At 48.1% G+C, this 19,707-nt stretch overlaps 1 protein-coding gene across 3 annotated transcripts in view; it reads right to left on the reverse strand.

Moving 5' to 3' along the window:
* GAS7 (growth arrest specific 7) overlaps nucleotides 1–19,707 on the reverse strand; it is a 210,456-nt gene that overhangs the window by 98,312 nt on the left and 92,437 nt on the right. The window contains exon 1 of one of the 3 annotated variants that reach the window (XM_019981777.2): nucleotides 15,195–17,420. The exons of the other annotated variants lie outside the window; for them this stretch is intronic. The gene's annotated coding sequence lies outside the window, so the exon portion shown is untranslated. Of the gene's footprint in view, nucleotides 1–15,194; nucleotides 17,421–19,707 lie in introns of those variants that run through there. 3 annotated transcript variants of the gene reach the window in all.

Below are 19,707 nucleotides of genomic sequence, written 5' to 3' on the forward strand. Positions count from 1 at the left end.
CCTTGGCTGCTGGATTATCTCCTTTCTGTGGCTGGGAGGGAAGACCAGGCGCAAACCTACACCTTGAGCTGTGGGACCAGCCATGCCCTGAAATACAAAGCAAGGTCCTTCTCTGCTCCTGGAAATGGGCTCCCACCCAGGAGAAGATGAGAGCAAACTTCATTTGCACCTAGACAGCCAAGACCCTTACCTTCAAGCCCTCTGGGGTTGATTTTTTTAAATGCATGTATTTATTTATTTGGCTGAGCTTCCCTGGTGGCTCAGATGGTAAAGAATTTGCCTGCATTGCGGGAGACCTGGGTTCATCCCTGGGATGGGAAGATCCCCTGGAGGAAGGCATGGCAACCCCCTCCAGTATACCAGGACTTAGTTTCGGCATTCGGGATCTTCGATCTTCATTGCAATATGCAGGATCTTTAGTTGCAGCATGCAAACTCCTCGTTGCAGCATCTGGGATCTAGTTCTCTGATCAGGGATCGAACCTGGGCCCCCCTACGTTGGAAGGTGGATTCTTAGCCACTGGACCACCAGGCAAGTGCCAGCCCTCTGGTTTTCTGGGATTAAAATGGCAATGGAAGCTTTTACAGCCCACGACTTCTTGTTTTTATAACAGCAAAGAGGGGACCCTTTTCAGGCCATTCAGCCCCGATGTGGCTCTGACCTTGCACCACAAAGACAAGCTGATACAACCACAGACAATAATGCCTTGCTGTAGGCAACACAGAAATCACCATCAAGGTGGTTCTCCAGCCAGAGGCAAGGGGCCCTTCTGGACCATTATAATCCAGGAGGTTGATCTGCTCTGACCTGAACTAGATAGAGTAGAAATAAAAGTTCTGCAGAGATTTTGGTCTTTAGGAATCACCCAAGTTAACATTTACTCATATACACATTCTAATAGGTTTCCTGTTTGGGGTTATCCTAGCATTCAATCCAGAAGTCATATTTCTTTTGCTTTACGAATAGTCCTCTACCAGTACAGTTGGCTGTGAAAAAGCACAAATTGTTCATTTCCTGCTGGTCCCTGAAAATAAGTATGTCTCTACCTATGGAGCCCCATGATCCAAAAGCAAAAAGACCCACAATCATTTCCACCAAGCTTCGTTTTCCCCAAGTTGAATGGAGTTAGATGCAACCAACCCTCCTGTAATTATTCTTTTTTTCAGTCAAGTTGAACGCTGTCAACCAAAATAGGCCACGTTTGCTGAGGGACCCCCGTTGGACAAATTATGTTGTCTTGTAATGATAATTAATAAGAAAGAACATCTGGGGATGGTGATGACTCACTTTTTCTAAATGCTTCAGAGTGATGAAGGGAGAAATTATTCACCAGCCTGTGGAGTCTCTACAGTACAGGGTCTCAAAGACACACCCACCCCATATGCAGCCCCTTGGCTACCTGATCCATCAAGCAACTAATAACTACTACTGCTGCTAAGTCGCTTCAGTCGTGTCCGACTCTGTGCAACACCATAGATGGCAGCCCACCAGGCTCCCCCGTCCCTGGGATTCTCCAGGCAAGAACAATGGAGTGGGTTGCCATTTCCTTCCCCAATGCATGAAAGTGAAAAGTGAAAGTGAAGTCACTCTGTCGTGTCCGACTCTTAGCGACCCCATGGACTGCAGCTCACCAGGCTCCTCCGTCCATGGGATTTTCCAGGCAAGAGGACTGGAGTGGGCTGCCATTGCCTTCTCCGAACTAATAACTAATCAAGCTCATAAGTAATCAAGTTACTAATGACACCTTCCTGAACGCTGTGGATGATGCGGGCAAGTATTATATGTAGGAACTGACTTCTAAAAATTTGGAAGGTTAATAAGCCACAGACAAACACAAGTGTTAAAAAAAAAAAAAAAAGAAGAACCATACAGAGGAGTCTGTAAGGAGCGCCAACTGATAAGCTGGTGAACAATAGGATCTTTCAGAATCCAGAGGAGGGCAGAGCACTTTCATCTGGGAGGCGGAGGGGCGGCTCCTCAGAAGATACAGACTTTGCCGGACAGCAGGGATGAAAAGAAGGGCTTGATCAGAGCAGGAAGACACTAAGTAAGAAGTAGAATAAGCTTTGGTAACTGATGAGACGCCAGGAGAAGGAGCAATAGTAAAAGTCGACTCCAAAGGGAGCAAGGGAAGCTAGAACCAGTCGCACTGTGATCCAGCCCTTAAGAGCCATCTGGGGGGTTGTGGTGGAGTCTGTTGTTGACACGTCCAAGTTCAAAGTGATCACTGGGCAGCCGCGGTGAGTCTAGCACATGGAACTGGAGCACCTGCATGGAGATGGTGAAATCCTAAAGGTCAGGGGTCCCCAATCTCCAGGATCTAAAGCCTGATGATTTGAGGTAGAGCCAATGTAATAATAATAGAAGTGAAGTGCAAAATAAACGTAATGCACTTGAATCATGCCCAAACCATTCCTTACTCAAGTCTGTGGAAAAATTGTCTTCCAGGAAACTCTGTGCCAAAAAGACTGGGCACTGCTACTCCAGGTCAATGCTGAGTTCATGCAGAAAGGATGCACAGGGGAACCTACCGGGGCGGGAGAAGGGGGTGTCGCATTCAAGTCGCAGAAGAATGCATCCATCCCACCTCCATGCCCTCCATCTCCATGGGCTTCTCTCAGGATTCTTAAAGGTGAAGGAAAAAACCCAGGTCTTAATCTGTTTCCCCTCCAAACCAGCCCAATGCCTCACATGCAGGGGCTACATGATGGGGAATGAACGGATGCAGGTTCTGAGAATCAGTCACAGGAAATGAGGTGGAGGGGATCTTAAGAAGAAATGTGGAGTTAAGTGTCCATGTGAGATAATGAAAAAAGTGCTTGCTGACTACAGAGAGGCTATTTCCCCTGCTAATCTCAGAAAGAGGAATATGGAAGTAAGGTGGGTATGGAAATCTGAACACAGGCACACAAGGCGTCAGTGAGCCTGAGGATGCACAGGGAAGCGAGGGAACATTCAGAGAGATGTCGCTCAGAAGAAAGCAAGAAAGAGGATGTGGCTGAATGTAGACAGTGGCCAGCCCAGCCTACCTGGCCACACGGTGGCTCCTGTGAAGTGATTGGCAGCCAGTTCCTTGCATTCAACATGGTGGGGTCCAAGGCCCCTCGTAAGGGAGATGTGTCCCCATCATAAAGGAGTCCCCAGATCACGTGGACATAATCAGAAATGGCACCTGATTTGTCTAAAAGGCCTCCTAACAGATCCAGTTCTAGAACTATGGGATCCCCCACTCAGCATCTCCCGAACCTCAGTCACTCACATTCTGCTATCAAATCTTTTCCATCATCATGCATCAGCTACACTATGATTTACTTAATTGGTGGGTGGTGGTGTTTTGCCTGCAGAGTCTTCATTGCAGGCTTCTCTTATTGTGGAGGACGGGCTCTAGATCGTGCGGGCTCAGTAGTTACAGCCAAGTGGGATCTTCGTTCCCCTGACCAAGAATCGAACCCTGGTCCCCTGCACTGGAAGGTGGATTCTTAGACACTGGACCACCATGGAAGTCCCTCCTTAACTGGTTTTTTACAGACTTACATGGAACCTCAATTTAGCCTGGCCCAAAGCAATAATATCTAAAAACCATGGATTTGATTGGGTTTGGATTCTTTTTTATATTACACAGCGAAATCAGTGGAGCTTAAAAACTTATCTCCTAAGTTTTCTTAGGAGATAAGAAATGATCATCATCTAAGATCATTTTGTATATCCTTAGTTGTAAACTCAGCCCAGTTGGAGAAACATACTCTCAGGCGATGTGTAAAACTAGTACACAGCATCCAGGCAGTGGTTTAGGAGGTTCTTTTTTGAATCCCAGAAAACCAAACTGGAATTCTTCAGTGACCACATAACCACAACTGCAGGAATGAGGGCCCTGGTGTGGGCCTGAATCACCACAGGGAGGACCAAGAGGACAGTAGAGGGATGCAGGGGACTTCCTGTGGGAAGCGGCATTGGCAGGAGCCCCGTGAACACCTCTGTCAACCTTGGGCTAAAGTGGCAATAAGAAGAAAAGATAAAACCCACCCAAGCTATGAAAAATCCAAAAATAGTGGCAATCGGAATCCAAGGAAAAAATCCTCCAGAACCTTTAAGATGCTTGCTCCTTGGAAGAAAAGCTATGACAAACCTAGACAGTGTATTAAAAAGCAGAGACATTGCTTTTCTGACAAAGGTCTGTATAGTCAAAGTTATGGGCTTTCCAGTAGTCATGTACAGATGTGAGAGTTGGACCATGAAGGCTGAGTGCCGAAGAAATGATGTCTTCAAACTGTGGTGTTGGAGAAGACTCTTGAGAGTCCCTTGGTCTGCAAGGAGATCAAACCAGTCAATCCTAAAGGAAATTTCACTGAATATTCACTAGAAGGACTGATGCTGAAGCTGAAGCTCCAATACTTTGGCCACCTGATGCGAAGAGCTGACTCATTAGAAAAGACCCAGATGCTGGGAAAGATTGAGGGCAGGAGAAGAAGAGTGAGGATGAGATGGATGGATGGCATCATCAACTCAACAGACGTGAGTTTGAACAAAGTCCGGGAGATAGTGAAGAACCGGGAAACCTGGTGTGCTGCAGTTCATGGGGTTGCAAAGAGTCAGATATCTGACACCTGACCTCACCTTAGTGGCTGAACAACAACAACCTTTAAGGCCAGTGGAGTGAATGGAGAAAATCTTACAAAGCACAGACTAATTGTGAAAGGGGAAACAGCCCTTTACACCTTCACTGGTCTGTGTCTAATCTGAGATGCACTTGGCACCCTCATCATTCTGGGGTCCTGATGTGATACACAGGATCTGCACCCACTTGAGCACTGAACAGCCAGCCCCTGTGGCTCAGAAGCAGCCTGAGGGCTGCTCCTCCTTCTCCACCACCCGTTTCGGCACAGAGATGCCCAGAAAATGAGCCAGCAGGTAGTGCAGGCAGGTGCAGGGGCCTGGGAGGGATGTTGGTTATTGGGAGAAGTCTGGATCCCACAGGTCAAGTCTGGAGGGTGCCCTGGCAGCAGTGCGCGGGGATGGGGCCAGGATGGGTTTATCATGCCCCCCACCCATTCGGAAGAGCAGAGAACCAGGCAGTACAAGACAATGCAGCAGGTGACGGCCAATCTGCAAACAAGGACCGGACTGGGAGATATAAGTACACCACTGAACCTGCAGCTGAGCAAACGTGAAAAGGGATTCCACCTTCCCCCAAGTTTACAGAGTGCCAAAGCCTGTGACAGATGATCTATATACTCTGTTGGTATAACGCAGAGTCTACATAGATCCTGCCTTGTTAAGAAAGTTTAAACGGAGGGGAAACACATGGGAAATGAGTGAGGAAACACCATCCCAAAGGCTCAAAGGAAGAGCACATCTCGGAAAGTAATTCAAAAAGTAATTTAAAATGGCAGGAAACTGCTAGAATGTAAGAAGCTGTGACCCCTTAGAGAGGAACAGAAAAACTGTAATGGAAAAAAACAGGCAAAACAGAAAGGATGACGTAACGAAGAAAAGGGATGAAGAAACGATTATATGAAAACTGCTCATTTAAAGCCACATGAGCAGCTGTGGATAAATAAAAATATTAAATCAGTAAAGTGCAAAGTAAACTTAAAAGGATCACCCAAAACTGAAAAGCACAGAAAGCAAGGATATAATGAATCAGTGTAGGTTTAAGTAGTATTCCACTAGAAAAGACCAGAACAAATATATGAAAATCAACAATCAATGACAAAAATCATGCACACCAACAAGCACAAGAAAAATGCTATCAGGAAATCAGTCCTTCTCCAGACTTTTCCTCTGCTCCTACTAACAGAGAACACTTCCCACTAGAATAAAAAGCTCCATGTGGGGAAGGCTTTATTTCGCTCACAGCTCATCAGGGCCTGGCGTGGACCATCTGAAAGTGCTAGAAGACATATCCCACTGAGGTCAAAGTTTAATGGGCATCACCATGGTTTTGTTCATCCCTGTGGGTGTCTAATAAACATTTGTTGAGTGATGGAAAAGTCTGAGCTGTAAATGTGAGTTTCTGTCCAAAAAGTTAAGACATTCAAGATGTACATATCCAGCTGAGTTATATTAATATTTGTCATGAAAGGAACAGGAATGTTCCTGTAGACATGCAAGTTGAAGACACCACCCACTTACTCTCCAGACATTGAGAGAGAAATCAAAATTAAGAAGATGCTGCCAGGGGAATAACCATATAAATGCCTTTTTTTTTTTTTTAAATGTGGACCATTTTTGAAGTCTGTTGAATTTGTTAGAACGCTTCTTCTGTTTCATGCCTTGGCTTTTTGGCCACGAGGCACGTGGGATCCCAGCTCTCTGACCAGGGATCAAACTTCCACTTCTGCATTGGAAGGCGAAGTCTTAACCACTGGATCACCAGGGAAATCTCCTAGATGCATTCCTTAGTGCTGCTGCTGCTGCTACTGCTGCTGCTAAGTCGCTTCAGTCGTGTCCAACCCTGTGTGACCCCATAGACGGCAGCCCACCAGGCTCCCCGGTCCCTGGGATTCTCCAGGCAAGAACAATGGAATGGGTTGCCATTTCCTTCTCCAACGCATGAAAGTGAAAAGTGAAAGTGAAGTCACTCAGTCGTGTCTGACTCTTAGTGACCCCATGGACTGCAGCCTACCAAGCTCCTCTGTCCATGGGATTTTCCAGCCAAGAGTACTGAAGTGGGGTGCCACTGCCTTCTCCTTTCCTTAGTGCACCGACCCCCAACTCAGAAATCCAGCAAACTGTGCAGTCTGAGGGACTGTCCAGCTGCAGGGTTTGGTACCGAGTATTTCCCTTCGTCCTCCTCTGCAGCTTTCCTCCCACCCTGGAACTATGATACACGTTTCTCCTGCAACATCCTTTAAGGCCAGTACAGACGAAGCCTCTGACCACATGTGGGGCACATCAGTAACTGATGCCACCTTTTCTGTCCAAGCACAAGCCGATGGCTGGGGGGAGCAGCTACTGAAGCTTTGTGGATGCTGCACTGGGAGACACACCCAACAACAAGTCATTGTTTCTTCATCTACCACGGTCCAAGTGATGTGGGAGCATCACAGGGGCCACTTTCTCTGCCAAAGAACTTGGGTTATGATCTTCTGCACATTTAAAACTCACACTGAATGAACCAAATCTTCCTCCACACCCTTAAACAGGAAAGACTCATAAACCCCTCAATAGCCAATGTTTTCCACCATCAAAACCCTCTTTTATATCATCTTCTCTGAGTGGTTCCAGTTTTAGAAATGAGAGTATGCAGCATGATCTCAACCACGGAAAATAACGCTCCCCCCAACTCCAAGCAGAGCACAAAGGAAACACATGAAAATGTTACAAAGGCTCTCTTTGTTTTGCGGGATTCCTCTGGCTGTTGCAATTTATTTCATCACGTTCAAAATTTAGAGTTAATTTTAAAAATTAAAAATTCTTCTTTAAAGATGTAGTCGTAAATAGTGCCTTTCCCCCCAAAATCAGCATATACAATGTTAAATGTACCATATGATCCCAATTATGTAGACAAATATGCACAGCAAAGAAAAAAAACAGAAAAGAAGGCTAACTATTTTTTCTTATTTCTGCATTTTCCAAGTTTTCTATAATGAGCATATTCATTTTAAGTGCATTTAAAAAAACGCTTTAACTTACTCCATTACGAGTTAATGCACGCATATAGCCTTATGAAGAATATTTAGATAATATTTGCTGATAAAATCTCCCTCGATATATCCCATCTCACTTATTGTTGTTTTAGTCGCTAAGTCGTATCTGACTCTTTTGCAACCTCATGAACTGCAGCCTGCCAGGCTCCTCTGTCCATGGGATTTCCCAGGCAAGAATACTGGAGTGGGTTGTCGTTTCCTTCTCCAGGAGATCTTCGCAACCCAGGGATCAAACTCGAACTTCCTACATCGACAGGCAGGTTCTTTACCACTGAGCCACCAGGGAATACAAAATATTTAGATAACATTTGCTAGTAAAACCCCCCTTGACATGTCACACCTCATTTGCCATCCCCTAAAATGAAAACTATTTATCAGATTAGGGTTCATAGTGTTATCTTTCAAATGACAGGGAGATTTGGTCGGGGGCGGGGGGGGAATGTCTTTATTTTTAAGAAAATGAACTAAGACAAAATGAGCAACAGTAAAGAACTTACTCAACCAATGCAGGGCTAACACAAGAATTAAGAGATCAGAAGGACTGTAGAGATCACTTAATCTCATGTTGCCATTTTACAGATGGGGGAACTGAGGCTCAGAGGCAGACTGAGGTTGGACGCCAAGCCTCCTCCTCCTTGATCTTTGGCCCTAAGCCTTGGTGCTAATGTTGCCATCAGGGCTGGAGAACTAGGTCCGGCCAGATGGCATGGCAGAAGCCAAACCCCACGTAGGACCCCTCCCCAGGCTGACCCCCACACGGCTCCATGCAAGAAGACCTTTGCCAACAAGTCTGGCTCTCAGCTCAACCATGAGCCACTTCCCATCTGTTTGTGGCCAGTGAGCCCCCGCAAAGGGGGGGTGACCCGGGAGGAAACATCTGTGCACACAAAGAGGAGTCATAAACGCACTTGATTTTCCCTTTTGGCAAAGCCTCTTCTGCTTATTTTTTTTCCACTCATTGAAATGCAAAGCTCCATTCCAACAAGGAGGCCTGGAAGATTCCAGAGGCTTCGAGGAAACACAGCCTCCGCTCCGCGACGGGGGCTCCCTAAAGAAGGTTATGCACGATGTCTGGGCTGTGGACACGGATAAGAAAGAGAAGAGGCAACCCCCACAAACCACATGGATGGCCACAGACATGCCTCTGCTTGTCCTTAAACCTAGCTTCTCACCTTCAGCCAGGGCAGAGGAAGTTCAAGTGTAAGTTCTACAGCGTACCAGCCATATAACCTCAGGCAAGTCACTTCACCTCTTTGAACCTCTTTTTCTTTTCCACATGCAAAAATGGAAATACCACCACCCCCTGCACAAAATTCTTGCAAAGACTGAGTAAGAGGGCCAAAATGATGGAAGAAACTTTGTAAGTATCAGCTGTACTTCCATACTGTTCCATCCCCATGAAACCACTGAGCAACCTTTAGGAGACTCATCAGCTGAGGTCCCCAACGCTGAGTCACTCCTGCTGCACAGCTTGCGGGCTAACCTCTCAGAGTGACACCATATGACCTTCCTGACACAGACCGAGCTCGCTGAAGGACAAAGAGGAACAGCACGTGACTGGGAATCAGCACGCTCCGTGGGGCAAGACTAGGATTTTGGGGACCAGCAGAAGGGGCCAGTAAAATCTGTGGGGCCTGGAAACACCTATATCACCAGGGTTCCTGGGAAGTTGGTGACCGCTAGCAAATCAGATCAAGAAACAGACACGGCCGTGCACAAGAGCTGTGAACCCACCTACACAAAGCCCTACACAAGGGCCTGGCAACCTTCCCAAAGGGGCCCGCGTGCGTCTTCATTTGAATTGTTGCCATCAGCCAGGACACCTGGAGAGAATGCTTCCAACCCTGACTTCAAGCTCCTAAAAATGAGACAGGTTGGGCTTCCCAGGTGGCACAGTGGTAAAGAATCCGCCTGCAATGCAGGAGATGCCGGCTTGATTCCTGGGTTGGGAAGATGCCTTGGAGAAGGAAATGGCTACTCACTCCAGTATTCTTGCCTGGGAAATTCCATGGACAGAGGAGCCTGGCGGGCTACAGTCCATGGGGTCACAAAGAGTCAGACATGACTGAGCACACGTGTTGGATAACAAGGAGGACAAAGGACCAGGTCTCTTTCCCCCCGCAAAATCGATTCCCTCTGTCTGCACTTCACCATTTGTCCTTATCTTCTCTGGAGCTCTTCCTTGCTTAAGCACTGTCAATCCTGGGTCAGTAACATATCTATTGTGGCTTATGTGACCTTTACAAGAATCCTGGGAAAAAAGTTATTCATTTTATAATCAAATCATTTTCATTTTAGAATCGAATAAACCAAGGTCTTACCACTAACAAGACACAGAACTGGTTTGAGCCCAGTGTCCTGTCTTCAAGGTAGATGCTTGCCCACTGACCCCAAGTCATCTCCCCGGTTCCTCCATGAATTAAGGCTCATCCTGGCTCAATGCTCCAGCCAGGATGGAGATCCATCTTGCTCTGTCTGGTGGGCCAGCCTTCTCACTTCTTGCTGTCTCCCAGGAGATGTCCCCCACAACCCCCACCCCACCAGCCCATCTTCCCTCCCCCTGGGCTGGTCCTCTCATCATTGCCACGGCTGCCTTGTTCAGGGGTTGATGATGAGTGGTCGCCACGGCTTATTCACCTGAGGTTCCTGAGAACATGAACAGAGTCCTACTCGAATCTGTCCCCAAAGAAAATGTACCCAACAAGTACGGCTGAATCAATGGAGCTCCTTCAGTCTCCGAGTAAGACTGTCAGTCCACTAAGAAAGTGGGTTTCTTAATTTTCCAGGGTCACCAGGGCATGAAGGGGAGGGTAAGGGAAAGAGAGGAAGGAGGAAGGCAGAAGGCAGAGGCAGACACACAGCCCATGTGTTTACCTATTTTATGCTGGGAGGGCTCTTACATACCACACGCTGCAGGGGCCCCCAAATCATAAAGGAACAAAGGCCAGGGGCAAAGAAGTCAACAATGGCTCAGTCAGGGTCTCTGAAACAAGCATCTCACAGGCCTAGTGCCCTTCAAGTAAAGGCACTTGGGAAAAAATGTACTCTCTTGGCTCACTTAGGCTGTCCACTGAAGTCATTAAAGCCTTTAACCAGAGAGAAAGTGGACAGAAGCCAAGTGATCAGCTATGATGACAGCAGCCTGAGTTACCAAGGAGAGAGCTGAAATATACATCTGTGATGGGCTCTTACCTCTGAGTGTTAAAAGAATTGGTATATTATTAACATTTCCACCTAAGGACTCCCAGCCTGTGAATACCTGGTCATCTATGATAAGTTTCAGCCAATCTGGGCCCTCGTCATGTCATTCATTCCTGGGCCTTGTTTGTTGGGGTCACACACTGCTGTTTCCCTGGGAAGACAGCCCAGTGACTATGCATCTCCCCAGGATGGTCAAAGGCATTAGGGCTCCTCACCACGATTGCCCCCAATGGGATGCAGAGACGGAAGTGCCGGACAAAGTGCTGGGATATATGGAGATTCTGGAGCCAGAAGAACCCCTCCTGCCCTCAAAACATGCACAGGACTCTGCCTGGAGTGGCGTCAGGTGAAACCTTCAACTCCTTCTCTTTGGTCAGGGATCCTTGCCTTTCTTCCCTTCTGGGTCTTAAAAGGATGGAAAGTGACCACACAGGGTGCTGGAAGCCTGTCTGTGCTCTGAGCCTCAGAGCAGTGGTCCTCAGCCTTCAGCTTCTTCAGCAGGGCCATCAGAACACAGACTGTTGGGCTCCACCCTCTGTGTTTCTGAATCAGCAGGTCTGGGCAGCACCATTAATGACCTGCATTTCTGAACAAAATCCTAAGGGATACGACTGCTAGTTCAGGCATCACACTTTGAGAACCACTGATTTCAAGGCAAAAAAAAAAAAAAAAAAGCACATGTTCTAAGTCTATTCCTTAAAGATTCATCTTTAGGAGACTGATACATTCACTTTCAAAATAAGATTCTTTAGTATCTTCTTGGTAACCACTGGCCCTCTCACTTTCCTTCTTTTCATACACATGGGTGCAGGGTCTATTTCCTATTTCCTAACCCTAAGAAAAACATCACACAAATACTGGCAACGGTCTCATTATAGCTTTCAGTGCTGGCGATCAATAGGGATGGGTGGGGACTGGGTCAAACTGGAACACCCTCCATCATCATCAGCATATTGATGTCATGCGGGACAGTGGGCTCAGTGTCGTCAAAACTAGTCATTTTTTTTTTTTTTTTGCAAGAGAGGCTGGAGATTTGAATTCTTACTATAAAATCTGTAGATTTTTGGAGGTTGGTAACCAACTCAACAACTTTTAAATGAAACCATGGGCAGAAACAAAAAACCACCACCAAAAGCCCCTGGAGTTTTCCCACTGGCCACCAGTGTGTAGCTCCTGGTTTTAATTGTTGTGGACCTGCCTAAACAGTCATTTGAAGAGAGGGTACCCTCGTGTTAAAGAACTGAATACCACCATCCTAGACTAAAGGTATAATTAGCACTTTTACCCTGTATTAGGGCTTCCCAGGTGGCTCAGTGGTAAAGAATCCGCCTGCCAATGCAGGAGACACGAGTTCCATCCCTGGGTTTGGAAGATCCCCTGGAGGAGGAAATGGCAACCCACTCCAGTATTCTTGCCTGGGAAAAAAATCCCAGGGACAGAGGAGCCTGGCTGGCTACAGTCCATGGGGCAGCAAGGGAGTCAGACATGACTGAGTGACTGAACAACAAAACCCTGTATTAGTCACCCTCTTGCTAAGACCTCTTACTACTAAGACACCTGGTGGGTGAACTGAATACCAAATTCCGGGGTATCAGGACACAGCTTCCAAGGGCTGAAAACGTGTGACCAACTACATCTCACCCAGAGCTGAGCACCCCAGCCTGGCTCCAACCTTCTTTGGAAGAGAGGCATGGGATGAGGTTTGGGAACCAGAAGGGTGGACCCTGGAAATTCCATGCTACTCTGTCTATGGAAAAATGGTGCTTCAACAGTTGATGAGAAGGTTTGGAAGGGGAGGCAGTGAGTAAGGAAGCTGATATACAGCTTAAGGAGAGAGGCATGCATCACCAGCTGGGCAGGGAGGCAGAGAAGGTGTTCAGAGGCAAAGCCAAGTATGGAGCAGGAGGAGGAGAAAGTGAACCAGTACCACAGCCTTGGGGAGGACAGATGCACATCCATCGGGTATAAAGGTGGATGACACAGCTGTTAGAGTGAGCAGAGATCCACCTCCTCCATGGGATCACACACACTGAGCAGCTGGGGAGCCAGAACTCAGGAAGCATGGTGCCTGGGGATGAGGACGGCTGGATTCATTCCGCACGTAAGCAGTGCAGAGCTCTGCAAGGCTCCGGGGCAGGGGAATGTGTGTTTTGGGACCGCTGGGGAGGGAGCGGGGGAGTGGGCAAGGATCACAGGTATCCTTCTCAATCTGCCCAAAGGGAACTCTGCTCTCAGGTCCTGGGAGAAGGGGATGCCTTCTGGTCCCCTAGTCCCCTGACCTCACGCCTCCCAGCTGGCCTGTTTGGCCCCATCTGAACTGCCCACTGCATCACCCCAGCTTCTCAAGATAATGCTTGCGTGGGTTCTCCCAACTGAGAACCCATACTTCCTCCTTCTAGCTCTTTCTTGAAAAGGACATCCACTCCCAGCCACCCACAGGAGACTTCAGGCTCACTGGGTCACCACTCCAGGCCAGCAGTTGTCGTTTTTTTGTCTGTTTTGAAAGTTTGACCCAAAGTAATACGCACATTTTATTTCACAACCCAATATACATGCAAAGCAAAAGTTTCACAAGGCAATACTTGCTTTTACCACACGCAACGCACTCTGCTGTTTTCCCCTCTTTTCCATGCTGGCTAATACAGGTTATAGACACAAGGTGGCTAGTGATGCCTGCTTTAGTAAACAAACACTGCTTTATCTGCTCTCAACAGCTCCTCTTTCTAAATTCCCCACTGGACACCTACCCCCCCACTCTCCATCATAAATTCCTGCAAGGGATTCCCTCACTTTGCACTTTCCTGGGCCGCCCAGAGAGACATGCAAGCTCTTCATTTCCAATCTCTCGGCCCCACACTGTACACCACTTGTGGGCACCCAGGATTACGACTGTACACATTTCCTCTTTTCAAGAACAGAGTTGGTGCTTTGCTGTACAGTAGAAAATAACACAACATTGTAAAGCAACTATACTCCAATAAAATTTTTAAAAAAATAATAAAAAGAAGAGTTGGGAATTCCCTGGCTGTCCAGTGGTTATGACTCTGTGCTTTCACTGTTATAAGCCCGGGTTTGATCCCTCACTGGGGAACTAAGATTCCACAAGCCACATGGTACGGCCAAGGAAAAATGAAGAAAGAAAAAAGAACAGGGTCCGAGCCTTTGGATCTAGCACACTTAAAATATCGGTTGAATGTTTGATATCATGGAAGAGGGTGCCCAGATGACACTTTCTAAATGATGATAAAATTGTAGTGCGTTTCAAGGCATGTCCGAAACCCAATCTCCAGCAAAGCCCTCTGCTGCTGGCGGCAGCCTCTCCCTGTCACTGGGGAACGGAGCCGCGTGGATGCTCGTGGTTTCCAGGCCCCTCATCCTCAGAGGCATGTACCCCCACGAGGGCCCCAGTGTTGTCGCCGACAGGTCCACACCAGCTGGGACACTGACCGTCCACAACAGTGCTGGGGAAGAGATGCCCGTACTCCCTGGGGAAATCCAGCCTCGGAAGAGTGGACACAGTGGTCACACGGGAAGCGGCTGAATCTGTTGAATCCAAGTTTTCCAGACTCCAACTTCCATGCTCTTTCCTGAAGCCTTAATGGCTTCTGATCCTGTTATGTAATCCTAGGTTCCTTACATGCCCCCTCAACTTGTGACTTAAGAAAGAAGCACCCCCGAGTAATGGGACCCCTCTCTGCAGCCTGGTGTGTATACCCTCAGCCATCCTGACCCCATGACAGAAGTGCCCACAGGAGGTACGGGTACCCAAGTCAGAAGATCCTAGAGGAGCTGGTTCCCGCCCCAGTCTCTCTGACCGGCTGTGTGACACGGGCAGAGCGTGTACCTCTCTGGGCTTCGCCCTCATCCAGAGGCGAGGGAGTTGAACCAGCCGACTCCCAAGGTCCCTTCCAGGCTTCTCCTGACTACTCTACCTGTACCACGTGGAGCCACCCAGCCCCAACAGGGAAGGGAGAAAAGGCTAAAGAGAGGAGGCGAAGTTCCGGACCAGGGAACCCAGTCAAAGTGAAAACAAGGAAAACTGACGCAGCACTCAGCTCACTGCAGACACCATTCTGCCCAGAAGCTGGCTCCTCTTTCAGGAGTCTCAGGTCCCCCGCTGGCCCAGACTTGGTGAAGGGAAGAGGAAGGGGGAATTTGTGGGGAAACTGAAGACTCACACCGCCCCCACCCAGCAGGAGGCCGTCCAAGAAGGACTTGCCTCCCGGCTTTCCGCAGGTGTGGCAGGTGTGGGGGCTGCCTCCCCCACTCCGCTCTCACCCTGCTCCAATGAGCTTCGAGCATCTGCCCCACAGACCAGTAGCACCGCCCTGGGTGCCCACTCACCTCAGCCCCACAGACCCTCCTCTTGCAAAGCTGACCCGCTGGTCATTTTCTGCCACTGTCTCCACATCCGCTGCTTCCCCGTGGCATCAGCTAATTCACTGTGCAAAGCAGCATTTATATATAGAAAGTTGCAGCCACGCAGGTTAGCATTAAAATAGAGACTTGACGTTGCTGTGGCAACCAAACAAATGATATTCAAAACGAAAGTAAGTATTCTGCAATCGGGTAAGCATGTCCACAGCCTTCCAGGACAGCTGTGCCGTTTCCCCCGCGAGGGTGGGTGGGACAGCTCAGCAGAAGGGCCTGGTCCTCCATCAACCTCCTCCCTGTGAAGTCACCCCTCTGCTTTCAGCTGTGGCCGTGGCCCTCTGCACAAGCTCCTTCTTGAAGCCAACTCCTTACCCAGAACAGACCTGAGGCCAGGACATTGAAGGGGTGCGGTGACCCTGACCAGGTGTGTCTATCTGCAGCTCTACTCCTTAAGGACCAAGGGGAAGCAGCCTGTGTTATTTCTAAGGAAGCTTCTGGAAACAAAGGTGGCTTCTGTCATCTGTCGGCCACACGCAATCAAGAGGCACCAGTGAGCTGAGTGACATTTGGCAGGCAGCTTCCCCTCTCTGAGCCTCAGTGTAAAAATAAGGGGGCACACTACTATATGTAAAATTGATAACTAATAAGGACCTACTGTATAACACTGGGACCTCTACTCAATATTCTGTAATGGTCTATATGGATGAAACAGAGTGCACAGATGTATAACTGACTCACTTTACTGTGCACCAGAAACTAACACAACACTGTAAGTCAGTTAACTGTGTCCTCGGTAGTGTCTGACTCTTTGTGACTCCGTGGAATGTAGCCCACCAGGCTCCTCTGTCCATGGGATTTTTCAGGCAAGAATACTGGTGGGTTGTCAATTCCTCCTCCAGGGATCTTCCTGACCCAGGGATCAAACTCGTGTCTCCTGTGTCTCCTGCACTGGTAGGCGGGTTCTTTACCACTGAGCCACCATAAAAGTTAAAAAGAAAAAATAAGGGCAGGGGGGATGAGGGACTGAAGAAGCAGCTTAGTCCCTCCTACCTCTGCAATTCTAGGATGTGCATCTTGTCTCCTTTCTCACTTCTGTTTTTTACTTTCCTTGTTTCCTTCGTCCCTGGACATATGCCTTAACCCTGCCACATAAGCCCTGATATGTCTACAGCCCCCATCTCACACAGGAGCTCCTGGTTCCTGGTATGGCATGTGGAACAGCCCTCCACCAGTGCTGTTCAGCACAGCCACCACCCAGAATACTCACAGCCATTAAGTCAAAAGGTATGGATTCTGTTATTCAAGGAGCCACCAAGAGCCAAGGGGCCTTAGACAACTCTCTGCGCCTTTCTGAGACTCGATTACGTATTTCAAAATCAGACATGATCTGCAATGACTAAAATTTAAAAGATGGACAATATCAAGTGCTGGCATGGATGCAGAGCAACTGGAAATCTCATCCATTGCTGGTGGGAATGCAAAATGGTACAGCCACTCGAGAGCAGTTCAGCAGTTTCCTACAAAGTTAAACATATACTTACCAGATGACCCGGCAATTCCACTCCTAGGCACGTACCCCAAAGAAATTAAAATATAGGTCCACAGCAAGTCTTGTACACAAATGTTCATAGCAGCTTTATTCCTAAGAACCCCAAACTGGCAACAACCCAAAGGATCTCAGCAGGTACTAAAGAACAAACTATGGAACATCCATGCAATGGGATATTACTCACCAACGCAAAGGAACAAGCTATCGATATATGCCACAACCTGGACCCATCTCATAGATATTAAAGAGGCCAGTCTCAAAAGGTTACCTGTTGTATGATTCCATTTGTATGATATTCTCAAAAAGACAAAACCACTGTACAAGGATGGATGACCCATGAAGGGTTAGGTCAGAGAGGGGATGAATGCAAAGGGAGGGTAGGAGAGAAGATCTTAGAGTGATGAAGCTCTTCTATATCCTGGCTCAGGTGGTGGTCACATAAGTCTATAATATGTGTTAAAATTCACAGAACTGTATACCTAAAAAGGTCAATCTTATTGTCTAGAAAAAACTAAAATACATGCTACTTTCACCTTGAAAAAGAAAAAACAAAACACAGACAATGATGCTGTCTCCTTATAGAACAGATCATTAGTGGGCTCCTCCCAAGCAACAGGGATACAGTGTACAGCATAGGGAAATATGGCCATTATTTTGTATTAACTTCAAATGGAATATTTATATCTATAAAAATATTGAATCAGTATGTTGTATACCTGAAAATTATCTTTTATAAACTAAAATTTATAATTTATTATAAAATTTATTTATATTTATAATTTTAAAAAGGGAGGGGCCCTCACCAATAAACTGTAAAGTCCTGAGAACTATTAGTTACTGATACCGCTTTTAATTACAAAGAGCCTCTTCTTGTTTTAGACGAATAGTTCTCCACCTTGGACCAGGAGCAGGAGCAGCAGCATCACCTGGGAATCTGATCAGAAGTAGAAACTTTGGGGCATCAACCCAGGCCTCCTGAATCAGAAATTCTGGGGGTGGGGTTCCACAGTCCGTTTCTGACAAGCCTTTGGGGTGAATGATTCCAATGCATGCTGAAATTTGGGGACCACTGGCCTCCACACATCCATTAGATCCATCTAAGGCCAGTCCATCACAGATCCTTCTGGCCCTTTAATGTCTAAAGTACAGATGCAGACAATGCCTTTTTCCACCTCCTCCTTGCTCACTGACTCTTCCTCTTTTCCCCCTCTCCCCGTCTCTGCCTTTATTCTGCCCCCAGGCCAGCCGTTGCCCTGCAGGGAGGAGCAGGGGCCACAGCTCTAACTGACATGGAATCACACGTCCTGTTGGGATGCCTGGAAGGAAGAGTCACTGTGACCTCAGTCTTGGGAGGAGCTGGGAGGATCAGGGAGGGGCCCTGGGCTGCACACAGGGCTGCAGGCTCTGCAAACACTCTTCCCTTCTGACCTGGCCGCCCACCTCCTACTCTCAACTCCTGGAGCACTGCTCCAATCAAACCCTGGAAAGGCACCACGTCCCGCTTACCCCAGAAGGACAACTTCAAAGCTGCTTCACATGGACCCTGGCTCCGAAGCCACGCAGAGATGACGGATCACAAAGGCAAAATCAGAACCATATGGACTTCGTAGTCGGCAAAATAAACAGAATTACAGCATCAGGGTTGGGGAGAAGGAAACCGGGGTCTGAGTGTCTGGCCCAGAGCCCAGGTTTGGTGGCCCCCAGCACGGGCTGGGCTCCCTGGCCTCTCCTCCCCGCCCACAATGCTTACAAACAGTGCTGGGGCACCCGGCGTGCTAGTCCTCCTCACCGAGGACTCTATGAGCGAGGCTGCTTCAGCTGACATTTACTGCATTTTTATATTCTCTTTTATGGTGCACTTGAAGATAGTTCAACTTCTTTTCTAGTTTTGCACAAATATGCACAAGCACACTCAGCCACTGGTGACAGCACCAGGAGCCTCGGGGAGGGGTTGGGGGAGCAGCTGTGGCCCCCACTGTGCTTAGTCGCTCAGTTGTGTCCGACTCTTTGTGACCCCATGCACTGTAGCCCCCCAGGCTCTGTCTGTGGGGATTCTCCAGGCAAGAATTCTGGAGTGGGTTGCCATGCCCTCCTGCAGGGGATCTTCCTAACCCAGGGATCGAACCCGGGTCTCCCACATCGCAGGTGGGTCCTTTACCAGCTGAACTACCTGGGAAGCCTCACCCCTGCCCTCTTCTACACCAATGGTCCCTTCCTTCCAGAGAGAACCGTGCTGGGCATACAGCCAATCGTGCTGGGTGCACCCACTCCCGGCCTCATTTGCATCGTGGAGCAGAGAAGCTCTTCCCCAGTTTCTAGGGAAACAGCATGGTGGTTCGAGTGGCCAGTGTTTCTGAACTGGGGCAATTTTGGGGACATCTGGCAATGTCTGGGGACATTTACTGGCTGTCACGATGGGGGTAGGAGTGACCGGCAGGAGTATCGGTTCCCTATTGCTGTCCTGACAAATGCCCACAAATTCAGTAGCTTCAGTTCGGTTCAGTCGCTCAGTTGTGTCCGATTCTTTGTGACCCCATGAATTGCAGCACGCCAGGCCTCCCTGTCCATCACCAATTCCCAGAGTTCACTCAAACTCATGTCCATCGAGTCGGTGATGCCCTCCAGCCATCTCATCCTCTGTCGTCCCCTTCTCCTCCTGCCCCCAATCCCTCCCAGCATCAGAGTCTTTTCCAATGAGTCAACTCTTTGCATGAAGTGGCCAAAGTACTGGAGTTTCAGCTTTAGCATCATTCCTTCCAAAGAAATCCCAGGGCTGATCTCCTTCAGAATGAACTGATTGGATCTCCTTGCAGTCCAAGGGACTCTCAAGAGTCTTCTCCAACACCACAGTTCAAAAGCATCAATTCTTTGGCGCTCAGCTTTCTTCACAGTCCAACTCTCACATCCATACATGACTACTGGAAAAACCATAGC

This window comes from Bos indicus, chromosome 19 (assembly GCF_029378745.1).
Source record: "Bos indicus isolate NIAB-ARS_2022 breed Sahiwal x Tharparkar chromosome 19, NIAB-ARS_B.indTharparkar_mat_pri_1.0, whole genome shotgun sequence".
NCBI classification, from domain to species: Eukaryota; Metazoa; Chordata; class Mammalia; order Artiodactyla; family Bovidae; genus Bos; species Bos indicus.